An 8,911-nucleotide genomic window follows, 5' to 3' on the forward strand; every position below is an offset into this window, starting at 1 on the left:
GGGTTTCCAGGGCCTTTTATATTCTTTCTCTTGTGGGCAGAAACCCCTTGGTTCTTCTGTGCAAAAGCACAGCAACAAGATGGAGTTTGGAGTCACATGGGCAAGTCATATGTCCGTGCATTACTCAGTTCTTTACAGACTGATGCCATTGTTTTCATGTTAGTTTGAACGTTCCCAGGAAAGCTCAGATGTGGATTGGCGTCACCCAAAGTTCATTGTCAGTTAAGTGTTTCTTGATTGGGCACTTACTGAGAATAGTCCTTTCTCAAGAAGCTGACTAAATGCTTCACTGCGACTACTTAGGATCAAAACACATTGAGATACAAGTACATAGCCAATATTCATAACTTCAACTACAAAAATGATACACATATACAGATAGCATAATCATAACCAGAAAATCATAACCTTTCCATAGACACCTTACTGGACCTCCTTTTTACAAGATTTGGTGCAACTATAGGACCTTGATTGCAACAATGATCTATACGGTCACAGTTTATGTCAATAATGTCACAACTAAACAGTCATTTCTTGCTATAAATGCAGCCTTTTAAATATAAACACATGCACTGGTGATTTTTTGCATGTGCAGACAGAGAACTATGATCTATGAATTTAACACACACATCTCCACACATGTAATTTTTAAGCTTAATTATGGAAGCCAAACTTGGAAATGAGGCCAATTATTTAAGTGCCTTTCTCTAGACACCCAAAATAGGAAACATTTGGCTGAAATCCTGGACAATAAATATCCACCATTTCATTGTTGAATGACACATGACTTAGGATGTTCATTTATTTTGCAACCAAAATCTGTTGCTTGGTGGGAAACCTTAGATTTTTTCCTCTCAAGATTTTTATCATTTTTCTATTGATTTCTGGCTGGAGTGACACAGAGCAGCAAGGGAAAACTAAAGAGAAAACCATTTATCATTTTCCTCGTGTCTTAGCCTTTAAGGAAGAGACCAAGTAGAACCGAAATATTTAAAAAAAAAAAAAACCCTCAGCAAAAATACATTTTTTTTTTATAAAAATATCCACATCCAAACCATCCAATACGGTAAAGAGGCTATCTCTGTCTGTGAAAGCAGGGCAGTGCCCATCTTCATTGAGCTCTGCTGGGACCACCAAAAGAGTGCCAGTTTCAATGGTGACTTGTTATGTAGATGCCTCTCTTACTAGATACAGAACTGATACCATCCCTTTTTTCTCACATGGGTCACTGCAGAGCTGTTAGATGGAAATAATAGCTTCTGGATCCCAGATGCCTTCAATGCCCACAGAAGACAGTAGGAGTTGAGGGTGCTCAACAGTGTTCAAGATTGGCCTCATCTAATTAATGTTCACAATTCCTGATGAGATAAATATTTTATGTGTTTGTGATTATTTATATTTCAGTTGCATCTAGAAGCCCCAGCCTAGGCTCTGTTCACTGTAGGAGCCATCTAGGAATTAATTATGTTTTAATTAAAAGTACCTTTGTTCTCGGGGTGGGAGGAGCTGTGTTGCAGTTTTGAGAGAGAAACCAGTTTGGTGTACTTTCTGTGGATTTTATTAAGAGAATAAGCAAGCAAATATAAAACTAAACAATCATATCCCTAATTACTATCATTTCTCTATATTAATTAATAGAACAATGCAATGATCAAGGTTACAGTTGAAATAAAAATCAATTGATCTATGGCTCAGTCTATCAATTTCTCCAGTTAATACAAGTAATCCAATCAAATTATGGGGCTGACATCAGAAAGAATTATTTTGTTAACCAGAGTTAAGGAGCAGCAGGTTTCTCTCTGATCTGAGACCCCAACCAAATGAGACTGCTCAGAGCAGACAATGTTCTTGCCTTGGATTATTTTAAGGAAGTAAAACTCTAAGTCCCGGTCTACATTACAGATTAGGTCAATGTGAGGCAGTTTATGTAGACCTAACTCTAAGCGCCTACATTAAGCTATTGCTCCCGCCAGTGTAACTTGCTCACTACATGACTTAGTAACTCCACCTCCATGGGAGACACAGAGTCAATGTTGATGTAGTTAGGTCGACGTAGTATCAGTGTAGACCAGTGGTGGGCAACCTGCGGCCCATCAGGGTAATCTGCTGGTGGGCCGCGAGACAGTTTGTTTACATTGACCATCCGCAGGCATGGCTGCCCGCAGCTCCCAGTGGCCGCGGTTTGCTGGTCCCGGCCAATGGGAGCTGCAGGAAGCAGCGCGGGTCGGCCATGCCTGCGGACAGTCGATGTAAACAAACTGTCTTGCAACCCACCAGAGGATTACCCTGATGGGCCCCGTGCAGGCCACAGGTTGCCCACCATTGGTGTAGACACTGTGTTGCTTACATCAACTTTCAGAAGCCTTTCTGAAGCCATCTCACAAAGCCCCACACTGACAGTTAAGTCAGTGCAAGCATTCCTGGTGAAGGTGCACACTGCCAACACAAGGCGCAAAATGTAGACACACAAACGTGATTTAACCACTGCGGTGGCTGTATGCTGATGTAAGTTAGGTCAACTTAATTTTGTACTGTAGACAAGCCCTTAGAATGATTTCCTTGTAATTCACCACTTGAACCCTCAGTCCTTTAGTCTCATCGTAGTTACAAACAATTGTTCCACTTTTCTTACTTCTCTCCCTCTCCCCCCCACCCTTTCACACAATAGCACAGCATCTTTTTAACAGGTTTTACACAGTGATGGTGTTAAACCACACACACTAGGAGCTTCAGACTAAACACCCCCTTTTAACCCAGGAAAATCTCTGACTAATTAGCTAACAGACAGTTTAATATTCAATTCTGGGGAGCTATTAAAAGAGAGCTGTTTTCCTACAAACACACACACACTGATGTAGTGCTGGGGATTTGAGGAGTCCCTTGTGCCATATTACAGTTCTCATTTCTTCTTTGTTTCTTGGTGTCTTTAACTCATGTGATTGTTGTTAACTGGAAGCAGGTGTCAGCTGTCAGAACTCATAAGATACCTTCAGGCACATGGTGTGTGTGTATGTGGGGAGTCTCATTTGGTTGTAGACTGGTCAGGGTGGCATGGCCAAAGGCATAGGTCTTTTACCTCATCTTCTCTGGATGGCTTGGGCAAGGGGCATGGAGAAAGGAAGACAGGCGCATGTAGCGTCTGGTGTTGCTAATGTCTTGAGAGAGGCACATTTAATTTTCATGGTTTTAATTTTTATAGGGGTCAGTATCCCATTCACTTCACCTCAGGGGCCACCATTGTATCTTCAAAGGCCAGTTAGATGGTCCCTGCATGCTAGATATGATTGATGTGGCCCCAAGGCTTTGGCTGTCTCTAGGTCTTCAGTCATAACGAAAAATTTCAGTCTTCCAAGATCCACTGTGGTGACTAAAGACTGGGGCTCTTCCAAGAATACGTGTGGGGCTCCTGCTGGAAGGACTGGCAACAGGCTTCTACTCTGAGTGATGGACTTGGAGCGCACACTTCATTTATTTAAATATAATTAGCAACTTGTCAGCCATTCTCACATATATTAACTCATGATTGTTACTAGGCGAGAAATTAAGGAAATGTCTCTGAGAGCCCCATCTCGATGCAAGTCCATAGCTTACCTCAGCACCCTCTAACGTAAAGACACAAAACTGCTTTAACATTTCTATCAAACTTAATTTTATTTAGCGTTGAACAGTTAAGTAATCCCAGACCCACTTCAGTATGGGCCCACATACTTTACAACATACACACTGTGTCCTTCCCCTGGAGACATCAGTCTATTTAGACAAAACAAAGAGTAGGAGAAAGGAGCATTATTTTTCCATTTTATAGATGACTCACTGGTAATTTTTGAGACTGGAGAGCTATTCGCTGGAACAATAGGTGCTATACAAATAAATTAAAATCCCTTTATTTCATATGAGGAGACAGTGGGGATAAGAATTTGTCCCAAGCCACACAGCTAAGATTAGAACACAGCACTTCCTGTCTCACAGTCGAGACCACTGGACCCTGATCCTCTTGAGGTTGTTGCTGCTGGAGTTTACAGTTAAACGGTGTTATTTCAAACCTCCCTTAACCAACCAGATCTAACGTCTTGGCAAAAACTAGCATTCCTTCTGGCTGCCAGGCCGGATGCCACAGTGCAGACGTGGCATCAGCCTGTAGAGCCGATTGGAGGATTTGGTCTTAGATGTATACAAAATATGAAGAAACATCGGGTTCCTCTCTTACCTTGCCATTTGTGCTGTAAATAAGCTACTTACTGGCTGCTTTGCCAGGAAATTTGCATCGCTTAGCAGTCTCACAAGTCCTCAGAAAAGTGAAAACAGTTACATAAGGCAGGATAAATGATGAATGCAGAAGTCAATTAAAAGCCCACCATTCCTGCTATTCTCCACCGCAACCCTGAGTTTACCTGAAGGGGAAGTGAGAGCATGAGTGTGTGGCCAGGGTCAAATGAGGTCAGACAGCTGGTACTCAAATGCCACAAACCATTTTGCTGAAAAATGTCTTGCTCTTTAATAGACTCTATGATTTTTTTTTCTAGAAGATATTTTGATCCGTAATTTTATTTTGTTTTCATTAAAGGAAATCTTAAAATGTTTAAGCTGCGAATTGTCAGGACAGCAAGAATGTAGCCCACCTTCATACCTCCCATTTTCTCTATTTGCAGTACCTACATACGGTAATGATTGGTGCCCTACCTATAAAGAGGTTAGATTTGCTAGAAAACCTGATATTTCATGAAATGGCACTGGTAATAAAAGTATCAAAGTAAAAGTCCAGAAGCCTGTTTTGATGTTGTGTCTAGCTTTACTTGTGTGTTGCTGTGAAAGACATGCTAATTTCCTTGCGGAAAGAATTCTGGTGCGTTTACTTTTTTCATCCATTAAGCCTCTGAGCGTGCCCAATGTCAGCTAAATAGTCACAGAAGCCTAAGCAAACTCAAAGTGAACTGAAAGTTAGTGCACTTTTAAATAAAGCTTCGGTCTAACCAACCTGACTCCTGAGTGCTTTTGAAACTTTACAAGTAGAACCAAATATATATCAAGTCTGTTTTTTTTAAAAACCTTTCACAAACTGATTTCATTAATCCTGGCTGGGCTGCATTCCACCTAGTTGTCATTATTTATTTAATGTGATATTCAAAATTGATTGCTAAGTGACTGGCAACTACTGGGTATTTGTTCTGTGCAGGAATTTCAGATATTTTAAGAAACAAGAAACCGGCAAGAGAAAAATAGCTTTTTAATGCCTTATCTACACTGCCACTTTATAGCACTTCAACTTTCTCACTCAGGGGTGTGAAAAAACACCCCCCTGAGCGCTGCAAGTTTCAGTGCTGTCAAGTGGCAGTGGAAACAGTGCCCCAGCGCTGGGAGCTACTCCCCTCGTGGAGGTGGTTTTTTTACAGTGCTGGGAGCGCTCTCTGGTGCTGCGACTACACAGCCACATCAAAGCGCTGCCATGGTAGTGCTTTAACGTTGCCAGTGAGGCCATGCCCTGACACACAGCTCTTCTTCAGGTCTAGGGAATGTACTCAGAGTGTCACAGCTAAATACAAGGTTTGAACAGATTGTTTGGCATAAAAGTAATTAACATATATTTCAAGTTTCAGAGTAGCAGCCGTGTTAGTCTGTATTCACAAAAAGAAAAGGAGGACTTGTGGCACCGTAGAGACTAACCAATTTATTCGAGCATGAGCTTTCGTGAGCTACAGCTCACTTCATCGGATATATTTCAAGGGACCATTCAAAGTGAAGTGGCCCAGTAATACCTCTCCAGTCCTATGGAGGAAAGGAAGGGGGCAGGAAGCAGCTGGGGATGGGGGGAGAGTGGGACTGTGATAGGGCTAGTCCTCACTGGCCACGTTAAAGCACTGCTGTGGCAGGACTTTAACGTGGCTTGTTTAGTCATGGCACAGCACTGGGAGAGCTCTAAAAACCCACCTCCATGAGGGGAGTAATCGCAGCACTCAGGGGGTGTTTTTTCACACCCCTGAGCGAGAAAGTTGCAGCGCTGTAAAGTGCCCGTGTAGACAAGCCCTTAGTGGTTTAGAAATTGTTGTAAGAAGCTGTAACGATGCTGGTTCTGGTGGGATCCAACTGAGAGTGCCAATTCAGGACAAATTGCTTCAAGCAGGGCAGTTACAGCCCAAGGCTGGGGTTTCTATGTACACCAAGGCAAACCAAACCAGCCAGACAGAGAAGACTTTGGTTTTACCCCACTGGCTAACCACAAGTCACACAAGCAATTCCCTTAGACACTCCAGTTTCCCAGTATCACCACCAGTGCCACTCGTTATGGGGACAGATGGTTATGAAAACCAATACCCCAGTAAAAGAAAAAAGGGTCTCTTGATCCCAAAGGACCAAGCCCCAGACCCAGGTCAATATACAAATCAGATCTTACCCACAAATCATACTGTTGCCAATCATTTAGAATCTAAAATCTAAAGGTTTATTCATAAAAGGAAAAAGATATAGATGAGAGCTAGAATTGGTTAAATGGAATCAATTACTATAGTAATGGCAAAGTTCTTGGTTCAGGCTTGCAGCAGTGATGGAATAGACTGCAGGTTCAAATCAAGTCTCTGGAGTACTTCCACAGCTGGGATGGGTCTTTCAGTCCTTGGTTCAAAGCTTCAGTGTAGCAAAGTTCCTCCAGAGGTAAGAAGCAGGATTGAAGACCAGATGGAGGAGCTGCAGCAGCTTTTTATATTCTCTTGCCATGTGGTCTCTGCTTTCTTTGTCCCAAGGACAAGCTGTCCATCACATGGCCTGGAAACACCCCAGAGTTCTGTCCATAGGCATGTCCCTGCATATCTTGCTGAGTCACAAGGCGTGTCTGCCTTTTCTCAATGGGTCAGTTGTATAGCTGATGGTCCTTAATGGGCCATCAAGCAGGCGAGGCAGAGCTGACACCAACTTGTCTGGGGTGTCACACAGAAGCATAGCATAAGTTTGAACTACAGACAGTATAGAGCCAATATTCATAACTTCAACTATAAAAATGATACACGTACACAGATAGCATAATCATAACCAGCAAACCATAACCTTATCTTAGACACCTCATTTGACCCCCTTTTTATAAGATTTGGTGCCACTACAGGACTTTGGTTGCAACAATGATCTATATGGTCCCAGTTCAAGTCAATAATGTCACAGAAGCCATAAATCCAGTGTTGCTATTCAGTCCCTGATCTTTAGTGTCTAGCCAAATTATGAATTTAAGCGCCAAGGCACATCTTTTGAAAGTGTTGAGCAGGTTGCCTTTTTTTAGGATGAGGATAGAAAGGTCAGCTATAGAGTGATTGGACTGGTTCTGTGGATGAAGGGAAAGCAGTGGATGTATTGTTTCTTGACTTTAGCAAAGCTTTTGACACGGTCTCCCATGGTATTCTTGTCAGCAAGTTAAAGAAGTATGGGCTGGATGAATGCACTATAAGGTGGGTAGAAAGTTGGCTAGATTGTTGGGGTCAACGGGTAGTGATCAATGGCTCCATGTCTAGTTGGCAGCCGGTGTCAAGTGGAGTGCCCCAGGGGTCGGTCCTGGGGCCGGTTTTGTTCAATATCTTCATAAATGATCTGGTGGATGGTGTGGATTGCATTCTTAGCAAATTTGCGGATGATACTAAACTAGGAGGAGTGGTAGATATGCTGGAGGGCAGGGATAGGATACAGAGGGACCTAGACAAATTGGAAGATTGGGCCAAAAGAAATCTGATGAGGTTCAATAAGGATAAGTGCAGGGTCCTGCACTTAGGACGGAAGAACCCAATGCACCGCTACAGACTAGGAACCGAATGGCTAGGCAGCAGTTCTGCGGAAAAGGACCTAGGGGTGACAGTGGACGAGAAGCTGGATATGAGTCAGCAGTGTGCCCTTGTTGCCAAGAAGGCCAATGGCATTTTGGGATGCATAAGTAGGGGCATAGCGAGCAGATCGTGGGACGTGATCGTCCCCCTCTATTCGGCATTGGTGAGGCCTCATCTGGAGTACTGTTTCCAGTTTTGGGCCCCACACTACAAGAAGGATGTGGATAAATTGGAGAGAGTCCAGCGAAGGGCAACAAAAATGATTAGGGGTCTGGAACACATGACTTATGAGGAGAGGCTGAGGGAACTGGGATTGTTTAGCCTGCAGAAGAGAAGAATGAGGGGGGATTTGATAGCTGCTTTCAACTACCTGAGAGGTAGTTCCAGAAAGGATGGTTCTAGACTATTCTCAGTGGTAGAAGAGGACAGGAGAAGGAGTAATGGTCTCAAGTTGCAGTGGGGGAGGTTTAGGTTGGATATTAGGAAAAACTTTTTCACTAGGAGGGTGTGAAACACTGGAATGCGTTACCTAGGGAGGTGGTAGAATCTCCTTCTGTCATAAATATAAAGGGAAGGGTAAACCCCTTTGAAATCCCTCCTGGCCAGGGGAAAGCTCCTCTCACCTGTAAAGGGTTAAGAAGCTAAAGGTAACCTCGCTGGCACCTGACCAAAATGACCAATGAGGAGACAAGATACTTTCAAAAGCTGGGAGGAAGGAGAGAAACAAAGGGTCTGTGTGTCTGTCTATATGCTGGTCTTTACCGGGGCTAGACCAGGAATGGAGTCTGAGAACTTTTAGTAAGTAATCTAGCTAGGTATGTGTTAGATTATGATTTCTTTAAATGGCTGAGAAAATAATTGTGCTGAATAGAATAACTATTTCTGTCTGTGTATCTTTTTTGTAACTTAAGGTTTTGCCTAGAGGGGTTCTCTATGTTTTTGAATCTAATTACCCTGTAAGATATCTACCATCCTGATTTTACAGGGGGGATTTCTTTATTTCTATTTACTTCTATTTTTTTATTAAAAGTCTTCTTGTAAAACACTGAATGCTTTTTCATTGTTCTCAGATCCAAGGGTTTGGGTCTGTGGTCACCTATGCAAATTGGTGAGGC

This window comes from Lepidochelys kempii, chromosome 2 (genome assembly GCF_965140265.1).
Source record: "Lepidochelys kempii isolate rLepKem1 chromosome 2, rLepKem1.hap2, whole genome shotgun sequence".
NCBI classification, from domain to species: domain Eukaryota; kingdom Metazoa; phylum Chordata; order Testudines; family Cheloniidae; genus Lepidochelys; species Lepidochelys kempii.